This window comes from Lactuca saligna, chromosome 9 (genome assembly GCF_052625555.1).
Source record: "Lactuca saligna cultivar CGN05327 chromosome 9, ASM5262555v1, whole genome shotgun sequence".
Lineage (NCBI taxonomy): Eukaryota > Viridiplantae > Streptophyta > Magnoliopsida > Asterales > Asteraceae > Lactuca > Lactuca saligna.
In genome coordinates this window covers 130,035,138-130,049,608 of record NC_136425.1, presented here as the reverse complement: position 1 = coordinate 130,049,608, position 14,471 = coordinate 130,035,138, and positions in this window count along the sequence as shown.

Sequence of the window (14,471 nt, the reverse complement as noted above, 5' to 3'; positions counted from 1 at the left end):
AGGAGAAATTGCCCCAAGGCAATGACTGGTGGTAACACAGTGAGAGTTCTGGTGATGGGTCAGGAAGAAGCAGTTGCAGATCCTACCATTGTTACTGGGATGTTCCTCCTTGACAACTCTTATGCATGCATACTCTTCGATTCTGGTATGGAGAGGAGTTTTATTAGTCGTTCATTCAAACATCTAATCAAGTGTAAATCCCAATCTCTAACCGAAACATTTACCGTCGAGATGGCTAACAGAAAGAAGGAGAGCACTAACGACGTATTCATAGGATGCACTCTTACTCTAGACAATTATTCTTTTCCTATCGATCTTATGCCTGTGTCCATCAAGAGCTTTGACGTCATTATCGGCATGGAGTGGTTAAGCTCCAATCATGCTGATATTCTTTTCTTCGAGAAGGTTGTCCATATCAATCTTCCTTCTGGAGAAACCCTTATGATTTATGGTGATAAGCTTAGTTCGAACCTCCGTATCATTTCATGCGTCAAGGCCCAGAAGTATCTGCGGAAGGAGTGCCATACATTCCTACCTCATTTTGTTAACTAAATGAAAAAAGTTAGAGACCTGAATAGCATCCCCGAAGTCTGTAACTTTCCTGATGTCTTCCCTGAAGATCTCCCAGGAATCCCTCCCAACCGTGAAGTTGAGTTTCCTTTCGACTTGATCCCCGGAGCTACTCCTATAGCTAAATCTCCATACCGTTTAGCGCCAGCGGAGATGCAAGAATTATCCAGTCAGCTCAATGAGCTGATCAGCAAAGGATTCATAAGGCCGAGTTCCTCACCTTGGGGAGCTCTGATCTTATTCGTGAAAAAGAAAGATGGATCCTTTCAGATGTGCATTGACTATCGAGAGTTGAATAAGCTAACCATCAAGAACCAATATCCCTTGCCCAGAATCGACGATCTCTTCGACTAACTGCAGGGAGCCAGTTATTTCTCAAAGATCGATCTAAGATCAGGGTACCATCAGTTGCGAGTTCATGAGAATGATGTGCTCAAAACAACATTCCAAACTCGCTATGGACACTACGAGTTCATAGTAATGCCCTTTGGTCTAAGTAACGCCTGACATCATTCATGGACCTGATGAATTGGGTGTGCCGTCCTTTCTTAGACAAGTTCGTGATTATGTTCATCGACGACATACTTGTCTATTCGCGAAGTGAGTACAACCATAAACAACACTTAAGGCAGGCATTGGAAACTTTAAGGGTAGAAAAGCTATACACGAAATTCTCAAAGTGCGAATTCTAGATTAGGAAGGTGAATTTCCTTAGACACATGATTAGCAAGGAAGGGATACACGTTGACCCATCCAAGATCAAAGCAATTGAGAATTGGTCTACACCAAAGGCACCCACAGAAGTCCGTCAGTTCTTGGGTCTCGCAGGCTACTATCGTAGATTCATCCAGATCCTCTCCAGAATCGCTAAGACTTTAACTACCCTGACGCAAAAGGGGTAACCTTTAGTTGGGGAGCCAAGCAAGACACTGCATTTCAAACATTGAAGCAGGCCCTGTGCAGCACACATATCTTGTCCCTACCCGAAGGGACAGAAGACTTCGTGGTCTACTGTGATGCATCCAATCAGGGCCTAGGCTGTGTGCTCATGCAACGAGAAAGGGTTATCTTCTATGCCTCGAGAAAGTTGAAAACACACGAGGTCAATTACACGACTCATGATTTGGAGTTGGGAGCAGTGGTCTTTGCGTTAAAGATCTGGGGACACTATCTCTATGGAACCAAGTGCACTATCTTCACCGACCATAAGAGCTTACATCACATCTTTGATCAAAAGGAGTTAAACATGAGACATCAACGATGGGTCGAGCTACTTAGTGACTACGAGTGCGAAATTCATTACCATCCCGACAAGGCCAACAGGGTAGCAGACGCCCTCAGTCGAAAGGAGTATTCAGGGTGTAAGGTGAAGGCACTAACAATGACCATCCATTCCCACCTATCTGCGCATATCAGAGAGGCTCAACTGGAAGCCTTAAAACCCGAGAACGTGACAGGGGAAGCCTTGCGGGGAATGGACAAGAACTTCGAGGTTATGGGAGACGGAGTGTACTATTTCATGAACCGAATCTGGACCTCAAAGTTCAGCGGGTACAGAGAGGTTGTCATGAATGAGGCTCATAAGACTAAATACTTCACTCATCCAGGTTCAGATAAGTTGTATCTGGATCTCAAACAGCTTTATTGGTGGCCAAACATGAAAGCGGAGATTGCAACCTTTGTGGGCAAGTGCTTGACTTGCGCCAAGGTGAAAGTGGAATATCAGAAGCCCTCAGGTCTACTTCAGCAGCCGTAAATACCTGAGTGGAAGTCGGAAAGGATAACCATGGATTTTATCACCAAGTTACCCAAAACTCCAAGTGGGCATGATGCTATTTGGGTAATTATCGATCGGTTGATGAAGTCCGCCCACTTCCTATCAATCAAAGAAAGCTTCAAGATGGAGAGACTCACACGGATGTACCTTCAAGAGATAATTTTCCTTCATGGTCTACCTGCATCCATTATCTCTGATCGAGACAGTAGGTTCACATCGAGGTTCTGGAAGTCTTTATAGAAGGATCTTGGAACTAAGTTGGATATGAGCACGACTTATCATCTACAAACTGATGGACATAGTGAGAGGACAATTCAGACATTGGAAGACATGTTGAGAGCATGCGTCATTGACTTCGGCGCGTCATGGGACACTCATCTTCCTTTGGTTGAATTTTCCTATAGCAACAGCTACCATACCAACATTAAGGTTGTGTTGTTTGAAGCCCTCTATGGCCGCAAGTGCAGATCCCCTCTGTGTTGGGATGAGGTGGGCGACACGCAGCTAGACAGGGGTCAAATCCCCGACAGTACTCTCACTGGTCCTATGATCATCTGAGAGACAACTAAGAAGATTGTACAAATCCGAGAACGGCTGAAAGCCTCACGAGATAGACAAAAGAGCTATGCCGATAAAAGACGTAAACCCTTGGAGTTCCAGGTTGGTGGCCGCATGCTTCTGAAGGTCTCAACCTGGAAAGGCATGATACATTTTGGAAAGCGTGGAAAGCTAAACCCAAGGTACATCGGACTATTCAAAATCCTTGCTAGAATCGGTCCCGTAGCATATAAACTCCATTTACCATGAGAACTCAGCAACATTCATCCTGTTTTCCATGTATCAAACCTAAAGAAGTGTCTGTCCGATGAGACACATGTGATTCCTCTTGACGAGACTGAAATCAATGAGAACTTCAACTTCGTGGAAGAACCTGTCGAAATCATGGATCGGGAAGTCAAACGAACGAAACAAAGTCGCATCCCTACAGTGAAGGTTCACTGGAATACTAAGTGGGGGCTTGAATTCACTTGGGAGCGCGAAGATCAGATGAAACAGAAGTATCCGCATCTCTTTCCTAATCCATGATTTTTAATCTAGGTTCGAATTTTGAGATGAAATTCCCTATAACGGGGGGATGATGTGACAACCCGAAACTTATCCCGTTTCTGTTACGCGATTCCGTTAATAAAAATTCAAATTTATTAACTTTTCCGTAAACTCTTTGGTTTATTAAAAATAATCTAGTTATATTTAATTAAATTATTTGCAAAGTGGAACCTAAAATCGCGTGGCAACCCGAAAATCTTGAGAAAACCATATTTTTGGTCTAAAATGGGATTACAACCTTAAACTACTTTACGGCCGTAAACTCGTTTACGACCTTAAACTAGTTTATGGCCGTAAACTCGTTTACGACCGTAAACCTGTTTACGGTCAGTGACGAGTGGACCCCTCACCACACCCCTATAAATACGATGCCTCCGACTTCTTTAGGACATTTTTGGCCACACTCTCTCCTCCTCTCTCTAAGAATCTCAAACCGTAAACTCGAAAAACACATTCAAACTCTGGAAAAACATCGAAAAACACCGTTTGGAGCCCTTTGGAACGCCTGGAATCACCTATCCCGTCGAAATCAGCATCCCAACATCATTTTCCAAGTTTACGGTCCAACCTTCAAATACGGTAAACTCTGTTCTTGAGTTTACGGCCGTAAACTCACCGAGTCTTCAGAAACCGTAAATGCTAGCTTGACCATAAACTCGTGTTCACGGCCGTAAACACCTTTATGGTGGTACTTTTGGCTGAAAACCCATTTCTTCGATTCAAGCAAGTCTCGGTAACATTCCTCAACCAAATTCAAGTGTTTTCTGACACTTTATTTATCGAAATCGCTAATTTAGATACATATATGTATTTATTTGATAATAGGATTTCGTTAAGTGTCGCGTGCAACAACTCATGAATCTTCTTTTCAGTCAACAACCCCACACAACAACTGTGAGTTCATATCCCTACATTTTTCCGTATTTTTAAGGTTTTTAGGGGGGGGGGGGGGGGAATACAAGCTAAACATAAATGTTTTCTTATAAACTAAACATAAATGTTTTCAGGAATGCACATAAAACTTATGCAAATTTCATACTTTATATCCCTTTTGTACTATGTTGAGCATAAGGGATGTTTTCACTAAAATTGCATAGTTTTTACAGATACGCTGTTCACTACGTTATACATGTAAACTATAATCGGTATAGTTTGGGATTTCTCTAAAAACTTATCAAGCATAGAAACTTCTCTACTAAACATATGCACTGAAACAGAAACCGTGTACGCTTTATATCACTGTTTATTCATGATTTTCATAACTGTAACTTATTACTATACGCAATATACATTTGGATTTTCACTACGGTAGAATGCTACTGCATTACATGTAAACTAGATTGTACGATATTGTCATGTGCTACTTCACTAAGGTACCCTTAGGTGTACAAAGATAAATCCTACGACTGTATAACCAGAGTTGTGACAACCCAACAATAATCCGTTATAAAATCCCGTTTTCACTAACGAAATCCGTCTCTTTATTAAAGGTTCCGTAATATTTGGAGTCGGAAATAAATAAAGATCTATTTATATTTCAGGTCATTATTCTTTAGTATAAGTAAATATAACTTGTTAATGTTAATCTCGTTAAACAAAATAAAGTTATATTACTTTTCAACCACTTCACCCAGGGAAAAAGTTTAACCCAGTTGAACTTCAACATCGGGTAGTCGTGTATCGGGTGCAACACCCGAGGCATATATAAAGGAAATGTATATCACTTTGTACATTTTTACCACCCAAAACCCACTCTCTCTCTCACTACTTTCTCTCTCTAGACCCGATTTCGACTCCAAAACCGCAATTTCCGGCTCCTAAACGTAAGATCTTCAACCCTAACTTGTTCTAAACATACAATATTGTCTTTATAACTCAAAGATCACATGATTGAGACATGGAAAAGGATTTTACGGCCTAAGAAGCTCCTTAGGCTGTAAACACCCAATTTGTGCCAAAAAGTCCCAAATTTCCTTCTTAAAAGCTTGGATCCTAGTTAGGGGTTTTACCTAGGAGTGTTTTAACATCAAAACCATAAGTTTTATGGCATTAAGAAGAGTTTATGGCCCAAGCACATGCTTAGGCCGTAAACACCCTTTTTCCATGCAAAATGGCCCCAAAAACTCTTCCAACGCATGTTAGAATTTAGATATGAATTTAGGGAATGCTTAGGGCCATTAAACAACACATTTTGAGGGGTAATATAGAGTTTACGGCCCAAGCATAAGTTAGGACCGTAAACTCCCCCAAACAACACTAAATGAAGGTTTAAACCCCCAAATTTGGTCCTAGACATTCACTAGAAAATATAGGGGATTGATTTAGGGCCATAGCATCCATTTTGGGAGTGAACAAGAGTTCACGGCCAAGCCTAGGGGCTTACGGCCGTAAACTACCAAGGAGTGGCCTCTGGGCCGTAAACTCCAAGGGAGTAAACTCTCGGACTCCCCCGTAACCCCTTGTTGGCCTTGTATAATCCCCGAGAACCACTTCTAAGCACCAAGACCTTGAATCAATGCTAGAATATCTAAATGTTTTAGTAAAAAGCATAAAATGGCTAATTCCTTGTAAAACACATATTCCATATGTTAATAGGTCTTAAAAGGTGTACAAGTCCTTATTTGGCACCAAACGCTCAACCGACACTTTCACCCGATTTACCCGATTTGCTCGGTTTCAGGTGAGTTCATACCCCTTTAATGAACCTTTCAAATGTTTTTATATGTTTTAGGGGGGAGATACAAGTCAAATATACATGTTTATGAAAATTAATCACATGTGATTCACTATCCGTAGTTCAAATCACATGTGATTTATCACTATGCCTTATAAAAGAACTTTGCGTTTTCAAAACTACTTTGGGTAAACAAACTATTTTCTAAATGTTTTTACTTGGACAAGATTGTTATAAATTGTCTGTAAGAAAAGAAACGTCACAATATTTTTTTTATACATGTCAAAGTGATGGAAAAAAAAAAGAATATCTTTTACATACCCTGCCAGTTTGTCAACTTTTGGGGAAATGATAGCAAGAAGGATATCGTTGTCTACATTAGAAAAACTCTCCGCTGATGCACTATACACCGAGTGACTTTATACCAATAAAGAGAAAAATAACAACTTAAATAATAAATTTATAAATAGAATTGAGGCTTTAGAGACAGTATTTCTTTCTATAAACATACTTGAAACAAAGACTAGATTGTGTAATGTTGAGACTGAAAAAAAAAAGAATTGCCTAGTTAACAAAAAGAATTACCTAGTTAAAATGGATGATCCCTTTTTGACTGGGATGTATCGTGGAAGAATCAATAAATTGTTTTCATCTTCAATCATAAATCAAATTTCGATAGAAAATTGTGCAAAAACATATGAACTAAATAAAATTCATTATAGCCTTCTTCCCTATCCTAATTCTCGAGAATATGAACATAAAATAGATCCTAATTCTCCAGACTATGAACAGAAATTAGAAAAAATCCAAGCCCAAATTGATTTAAAAAATCGGTTCATTTTTTTATGGACCACAATTATAGCTAAACTTAGAGGTCAGAAAAACTCTAGTGGAATAAACGAAATCGGTAAAAAACCCCCTCGATGGTCATACAAATTAATAAACGAGTTACACCAAAATTTTAAAAAACGACGAAAAGAACAAGGCATAATACAAGGGCTGGGACACCAGCTTCGAACAAGAAAATATAAATATATAAATTTTTTAAATCGTTCGAGACGAACTTTAGAAACTTTGAAACAGTCTAATTTAAATAATTCTACTTCTAATATTGATAAAAAATTTAAAAATAAATATTTGGGTTTTATAAGTTATTTGGAAGAACCAGATTTTCGTCGATCCGTAATCAAAGGATCTATGCGCGCTCAAAGGCGTAAATTGGTTATTTGGGGACCGTATCAAGGAAATCCTCATTCCCCGCTTTTTTTGGAAAAAAAGCAAGATTTCCCTTTTCCTATATCCGACCTAATCAAACTTTTTTTAAATATTAAAGATCGGTTGGGTAAAAAGTCAGAATTCGAAATTTTAAATAAACAATCCCCCCCAAAAAGAAACAACCAGGAAAACATAATGGAATTCTGGGAGACCATTCCACATGGACACAAAACAAGAGGTATTCTGTTACTAGCTCAATCAACTTTTAGAAAATATATTAAATTACCTTTATTGATAATAGCTAAGAATATTGTCCGTATTTTATTACGGCAATCTCCGGAATGGGATGAGGATTTCCGAGATTGGAATAGAGAAATTTATCTAAAATGCAGCTCTAATGGTCTTCAATTCTCCAAAACAAAATTTCCTAAAAATTGGTTAAGCAGAGGTTTTCAGATAAAAATCCTATATCCTTTTCATTTGAAACCTTGGCACAGATCTAAGCTAAGACTCTATGATTCTGATAGAGATCTAAAGCAACAAGAGGATTTTGATTCTTGTTTTTTAACAATTTTGGGAATGGAAACGGAACATCCTTTTGGTCCTCCTCGAAAAACACCTTCCTTTTTTGAACCCATTTTTAAAGATATAGACTATAAAGTCGAAATCAGAAAATTAAATTTTAGAGTTCGAAGAATTAAAAAAAAAATAAAAAAGAAAGAAGCAAAAGCATTTTTCTTTATAAAACAAAAAATAAAAGAACTTTTAAAAGGAAATAAAATTCCATTATTTCTACCGAGAGAAATATATGAATCAAGTGAAACTCAAACAGAAAGGATTCCATAATCAGCAATCAGATAATTCATGAATCACTTAGTCAAATTCGATCTACAGGTTGGACAAATTATTCACAGGTAGAAGAAGAAATGAAACATAGGATTGATAGAAGAAAGACAATCAGAAATGAAATAGAAATAATGAAAAAAAATAAAATTAATAATGCAGAATCATCCCAAAAAATTTTGAAAATATTAAAAATAAAAAATATTGAATTATTAGTTAAATTTTTCATTGAAAAAATATACATAGAGATCTTTCTATGTATCATTAATATGCGCAGAATCCCTCTACAACTTTTTATCCAATCAACAAAAAAAATTATTGATAATGATAAATACATTAACAATAATGAAACAAATCAAGAAAGGATTAATAAAACAAAACAAAATAAAATTGACTTTATTTTGTCTATGACTATAAAAAGGGCTTTTGATAATCTTAGAAATAGTAAGCGAAAGTCAGATATTTTTTTTGATTTATCTTACTTGTCACAAAAATATGTATTTTTCAAATTATCGTGGGGAGTTATACATTTGTGTATTGATAAGACCATTCACTATTTCTTGAAGCTCGATCTCTCCCCCGGATGAACCATATAGCCAAGAGAAACCATGAACCAAAATAGAAGAGCTTGCCCCACCCATGAGTAAATATTTCATAGTAGCCTCATTAGACCGTACATCTTTCTTGGTATATCCAGATAATAGGTAGGAGCATAAACTGAAACATTCTAGAGCTACAAAGATAGTTATTAAATCGTTAGCACCACATAAAAACATTCCTCCTATAGTAGCTGTTAATACGAATAAGAGAAACTTTGTTATAGCCATTTCTGTACATTCAATGTACTCTACGGATAGAGGAATACATAGAGTTGAACATAGTAAAATAAGAAATTGAAAGATTTCGTTGAAATTGTTCGTTTGGAAATTTCCCGAAAAGCTAATCATAGGTTCCTCTCTCCATCGGAACAATAGGGACGTTATGCTCATTACTAAACTTAAATAAATTTTCTTATAAAATGTACCCACACTAATATATTTATATAAGTAAGACTTGAAGGACTTAGGACCGATAGCTTGCCTTATTTCCTGTTCTTGTTTGATTGTGGGCTTAGGGTAGTTGTTATCCGTCCAACTGTCGTTGACTTCTTAGTTATATATCATATATATTGGTGTTCGATACGAGTATTTTCATTCCATTTGACGCCTAAACCACTAAATTGACAAGAACCATACTCATTAACTTAACTATAATAGGTATAGTTAAGGCTACTACTACTCGCTACTGCTACTACTCTACACACTATAATACACACTATTACGAGTCAAAATACGAATAAGAGAACACACTACGAACAAGATGAAAGACCTCTACACTATAATACAAGATAAATCACTAATTCGGAAGATACACACTAACTTACTACAAGATACACTATTCGCTACATACTTTGCCCAGAGTTTTCCGACAGGAAGACGACATTACATCCCGACTGTTAACTTCAGTCCAAGCCATGCAAGCCCAGGGATGACACTACTTCACTACACTGTGCATGACCGGGATGGTCATGGGGTTCTCTATTAATCACACTATCAGTCGCATACAAAGAATACGCTATACCCACACTAAAATACTAAAACTAAAGTGCAAATTAATATCCCGAAGTAAACAAGTATCTGTTACTAATGGGAGTTCGCACCACTATTTCAGATGACAGACATAACAACTTCTTATTCACACTAAGTATTGGGTAAAGTACTAATATACTCTTACAATAAACGATTTTCAATAACGAAACTTATATGCAACTTAACGATTTTCACTCACGATCTGTTTCTAGAAAATATAGGATTTTCTAGGGTTTTTCTACTATTTTTAACTGTAAATTTCAGCTTTACACACTATGTGTTCTAATGCATTTTATACAAAAAATCACACTAAACTCTTATGAACTCACCAACTTTATGCTGATACTCGCTTTCAAAATAACTTGTATCTTCAGGTCAAAGATAAACAGGTACAGGTGCAGCATTTTGGAGAAGATGGAGTATACAAGATCCATCCCTTATTTTTGTATTAGTTTTTGGTGTTTGTTGAACTTTACAGAACACACTTGTAATTAAACTTACTATGAAATGAAATGGTTGTATGTTTCTTGTTTTTACTATTATGAAATTGTGATGATACTGTACATGACGTCCTCCACCCCGAAACGTATTCCGCCGTTATCGGTTTTTGGGTGTGCAAGAGTCTCCTGGAGGGAGAGCATGAGGTTTGTGAATAGATCTATTCGGGATTGACAATCCCACATCTGGACTGCTAGCTACAGTTAGGCAGGCACGCTTGAGATGTACAAATTTCTTTTAACATCAACGCATGAAGAACATTGGAAAGGTCACTAGATATATCAAGCATGGTTATACGACTCACATTAAGTATAAATCACCGATAGTTTACCAACCCGGTTTTCTTCAGTAGTTTTATTTATACCAAATAGAACTAAACACACTATGCATACTGGCCGATCCAGGGTTTTCAAAACCGAATCATTTATGCTACGGTTTTACATTTAAATACGTATACTTCATGATTAGCTTTAGCTAGTCACATGAAGTAGTATTTTGCATATCTCTACGATTTTAGAAACGAACATTCATGGTTGTATACGAAATCGATCATACTACGTTTTTCACTAAAGAAAATATCTGATTTTCTTGAAACTACATAATCATTTCGGCTCGCTCATCAATAAGTTTCCATTACAAATTATTGCTTATAAACTCATCAGCTTTATGCTGATATTTTTCAAACTGCTTGTATTCACAGGAAATCAGTAGACAGGTACTTGCTGGATTTTCAAGGAACCGAAGCATTTAGAGGTTTTAAGTTTTTAATTTGCAAAACTATTGGATGTATTTCAAACTAAGTTTCAAAACATATGTAAACATTTTTACTTAAGTATTCACTGTAATGGTTATGTTGCTATGATTGCTATTATTCATTCGTTGTGATGCTATACATGACGTCCTCCGCCGCGAAACGTTTCCGCCATCGGTTTCGGGGTGTGACACCCCAAGTCCTCCTCCTAGGATTCTTAATCACAAATACTCTAAATCTTACGAACCACATACTACTATTTTAGTAGACCCCTATTAAGCTCATCTAAGTATCCCTTTATAGATTATCTCCAGACTCAAAACTCAGCACATACTCAAGGAAATAATAGATAACACTGATCAAAACCATCTCCTAGGCTAAGGCATCACAAATCAGGCAACTCTAGCCCTATAATATGAAATGCCCAACTTACTCTCTAGCATGCAATTTTAGTAAAATATCTCATAACACAAAGTAAGGTATTTTGGGAAATCACTGTTTGGGCTCTAGCTGATTGTACACACCGCTTCTAGCTCGTTTTCTCTTAAACTCTTTTGTGTTTTAGCAAAATTCATTTCTTTTGAAAAAGTCTTCTTAAATCCTCAGTTTGAGTCCAAACACATTCGAAGGTGCATTTGTATCTCTCAAACCATGGCTTTGATACCAACTTGTAACAATGTAAAATTTTCAACCAAAATTTTAAATTTCCAAACATATTGATTCCAATAAATAAACCATAAAAAGCCACAATGTCAATTCATCAAGACTCATGTTCAAAAGAAAAAATGTTTATAAAATTCCAGGATCCTCTAAATCATAAAACAATCTCCGGTGTGTGTACAATCAAGTCGGCGGCTTCCCATGATCCTAAGAAGTACCTAAAACACATAACACATAACACGGTAAGCACAAATCTTAGTGAGTTCCCTAAAATACCATACACAACTCGTTAGCCACTTGAGGCCATAACTCAATAAGACCCTCCGTCAATGTGTCTCAGTGGGACCCTCCGATCCCAGCTCGATAAGCCCAACATAATCATACTAGACATAAATCACAAAGAAATAAGGCAGGATATCACAATGCACATAATATATCTCAGTTACACAAACTACCACTGATGGTAAAGTAGAGTAACAAGACTCACCTCGTAAGTAAGCTAAGTGAATGAATACTTCTAGCACACGAATCACCAAATGTAGCCTATGCCTAATCACATAAGATAATTATATCTAATTAACTCTTTACATCACACACTTACTAAGTTATCTCTCTCTCTTTCTCTCTCTCTCTCTCTCTCTCTCTGTATCTCTCTCTCTCAAAATGGGAAAAAGACCATTTTACCCCTCCATGGTTTCCCAAAGACATGGTTGACCAAACCCGAAGTCAACATAAGTCGAACTTGAGTCAACAGTCCATGTTGACCCTAGTCGTCGAGTGCACCTATGAGACTCGATGAGTCTGCTCGCCATCCTCAGAATCACTCAAAAGCCCGGCTCAACTCGCCGAGTTGACCTGTCAACTCGTCGAGTTGCTGCACGATCAAAACCATCGGGACAACCCTATCTGACTCATCGAGTTGGCTCCTTGACTTGGTGAGTCCATTCAGACTCTTATCTCAGTCAGTGAATTTCAAGCCCGAGACCTTCCCAACCTCTAGATCTACACTCCTAAGGATCATCTATCATGTAAATTCACAGGATTTACGTTCATGCATGGCATTTAGAGCTTAAAATGCCTAAAACATAACTCAAAAGGGTTTTTACTCAAGATCACTATTATGGTTGGATAAAGCATGGACATTTGGACTCTAGGGGCCTCACATAGTCCAGATCTAAAGTCAAAACCTCTCACTGAACATAAAACACTCAATGTCCTCATATTTGGGTGGAGAAACCCTAGATTTCCAAGATCATGAGATCTATTCAAAATAATGAGAAACGTGAAAACTTTATACCTTTCCCAGAAGCTCTGAAGTGAAACAACCTCGGATCTAGCAACACATTCTTGTTCCTTAGCTTGGAATTCTTACGTTCTCTTCACAAGATGTACCAAACACTCAACTCTCTCTCTCTCTCTCTCTCTCTCTCTCTCCCCCTCTCTTTCTTTCTCTCTCTAAGCTCAATGGCCGCTTAGGGTTTGTTCTCAGGGAAGTGTAGCCGCAAATGAGGCTATAAGTGCCTTTAAATAGGACCCAAACCTAAGGATTTAGGGTTTCTCATCTCAGTGCCTACTCGGAAAGTAAGCTCTCGGACTCATCGAGTAGGTCATTAACCCCACGTGGCACATCGCGACTCTACTAGACGAGTTGGAGCACTGACTCATCGAGTAGCTCAAAAGATAAATAAATAAATAACAGATAATATACCTGGAAGTCTAGATGTTACAATTCTCCCCCGCTAGAATCAGACTTCGCCCTCGAAGTCATGATCTGAAAATAACTCTGGATACTACTCTTGCATTTCGAACTCTATCTCCCACGTCAACTCGAACCCTCTCCGATGTTGCCACTGGACCTGAACCAGGGGTACCTCTTTGTTCCTCAGAACCTTCACCGTTTGATCCATGATCGCAATCGGTCTCTCAATATAATTCAGGCCCGTAACCATCTAAGTGTCCTCTAATGGTACTACTATCGTCTCGTCGGCTACACACATCCTCAGCTGAGACACATCGAAGGTGTTATGAATCTGACTCAACTCCGTAGGTAGCTCCATATAGTATGATACCCTACCCAGTCTGGCGGTCACCCTGAAAGGACTGATGTATCGGGGCCCCAGCTTGCCCCATTTCCTGAATCGAATCACCCCTTTCCACGACATCAGGTACTGCGCGAACCTCCTTCGTTGTCAGCTGAAAAGCCCTGCCACGAGCCTTCGGAACCTCGGCCTTCACCGGCCGAACTTCAGTAGCACGCAATGCAGCATGAGTGGAACCCCGTGCTGATCCTTGAACAAGCTAAGGGCACTCGGCCTTCCGATGTCCGATCTAATTGCAGTGAAAACAGACTGCCAAACCCTTGGGGCAATCCTTCTCCATATGCCCCTCGTTGCCACATTTGTAGCAAATCCCCGCCCGACAAGATCCCTCATGACACTTTCTACACTTTCCACAAGTGCAGCCCATATGGCCTCCTGATCTCGAATCAGTGAGCTTAGCTTGCTTGGCTGCCGACTGCGATTGCGCTGGCCACCGATCTCTTCCCTGTGACACTGCGTCCTCCCTCGCCAGAGTCTCCAACTCGATCTTCCTCCTGCTGGCATTTTCCTGGAGCTTAGAAAATGTCCGATAAGACAAGTTCACCATGAACTCCCGAATATCCCTCCTCAGAATGCATAAGTACCGGCTCATGCGTGCCTGTTTAGTCGACACATGCTCAGGGTAAAAGAATGCCCTCTTTGTAACAAC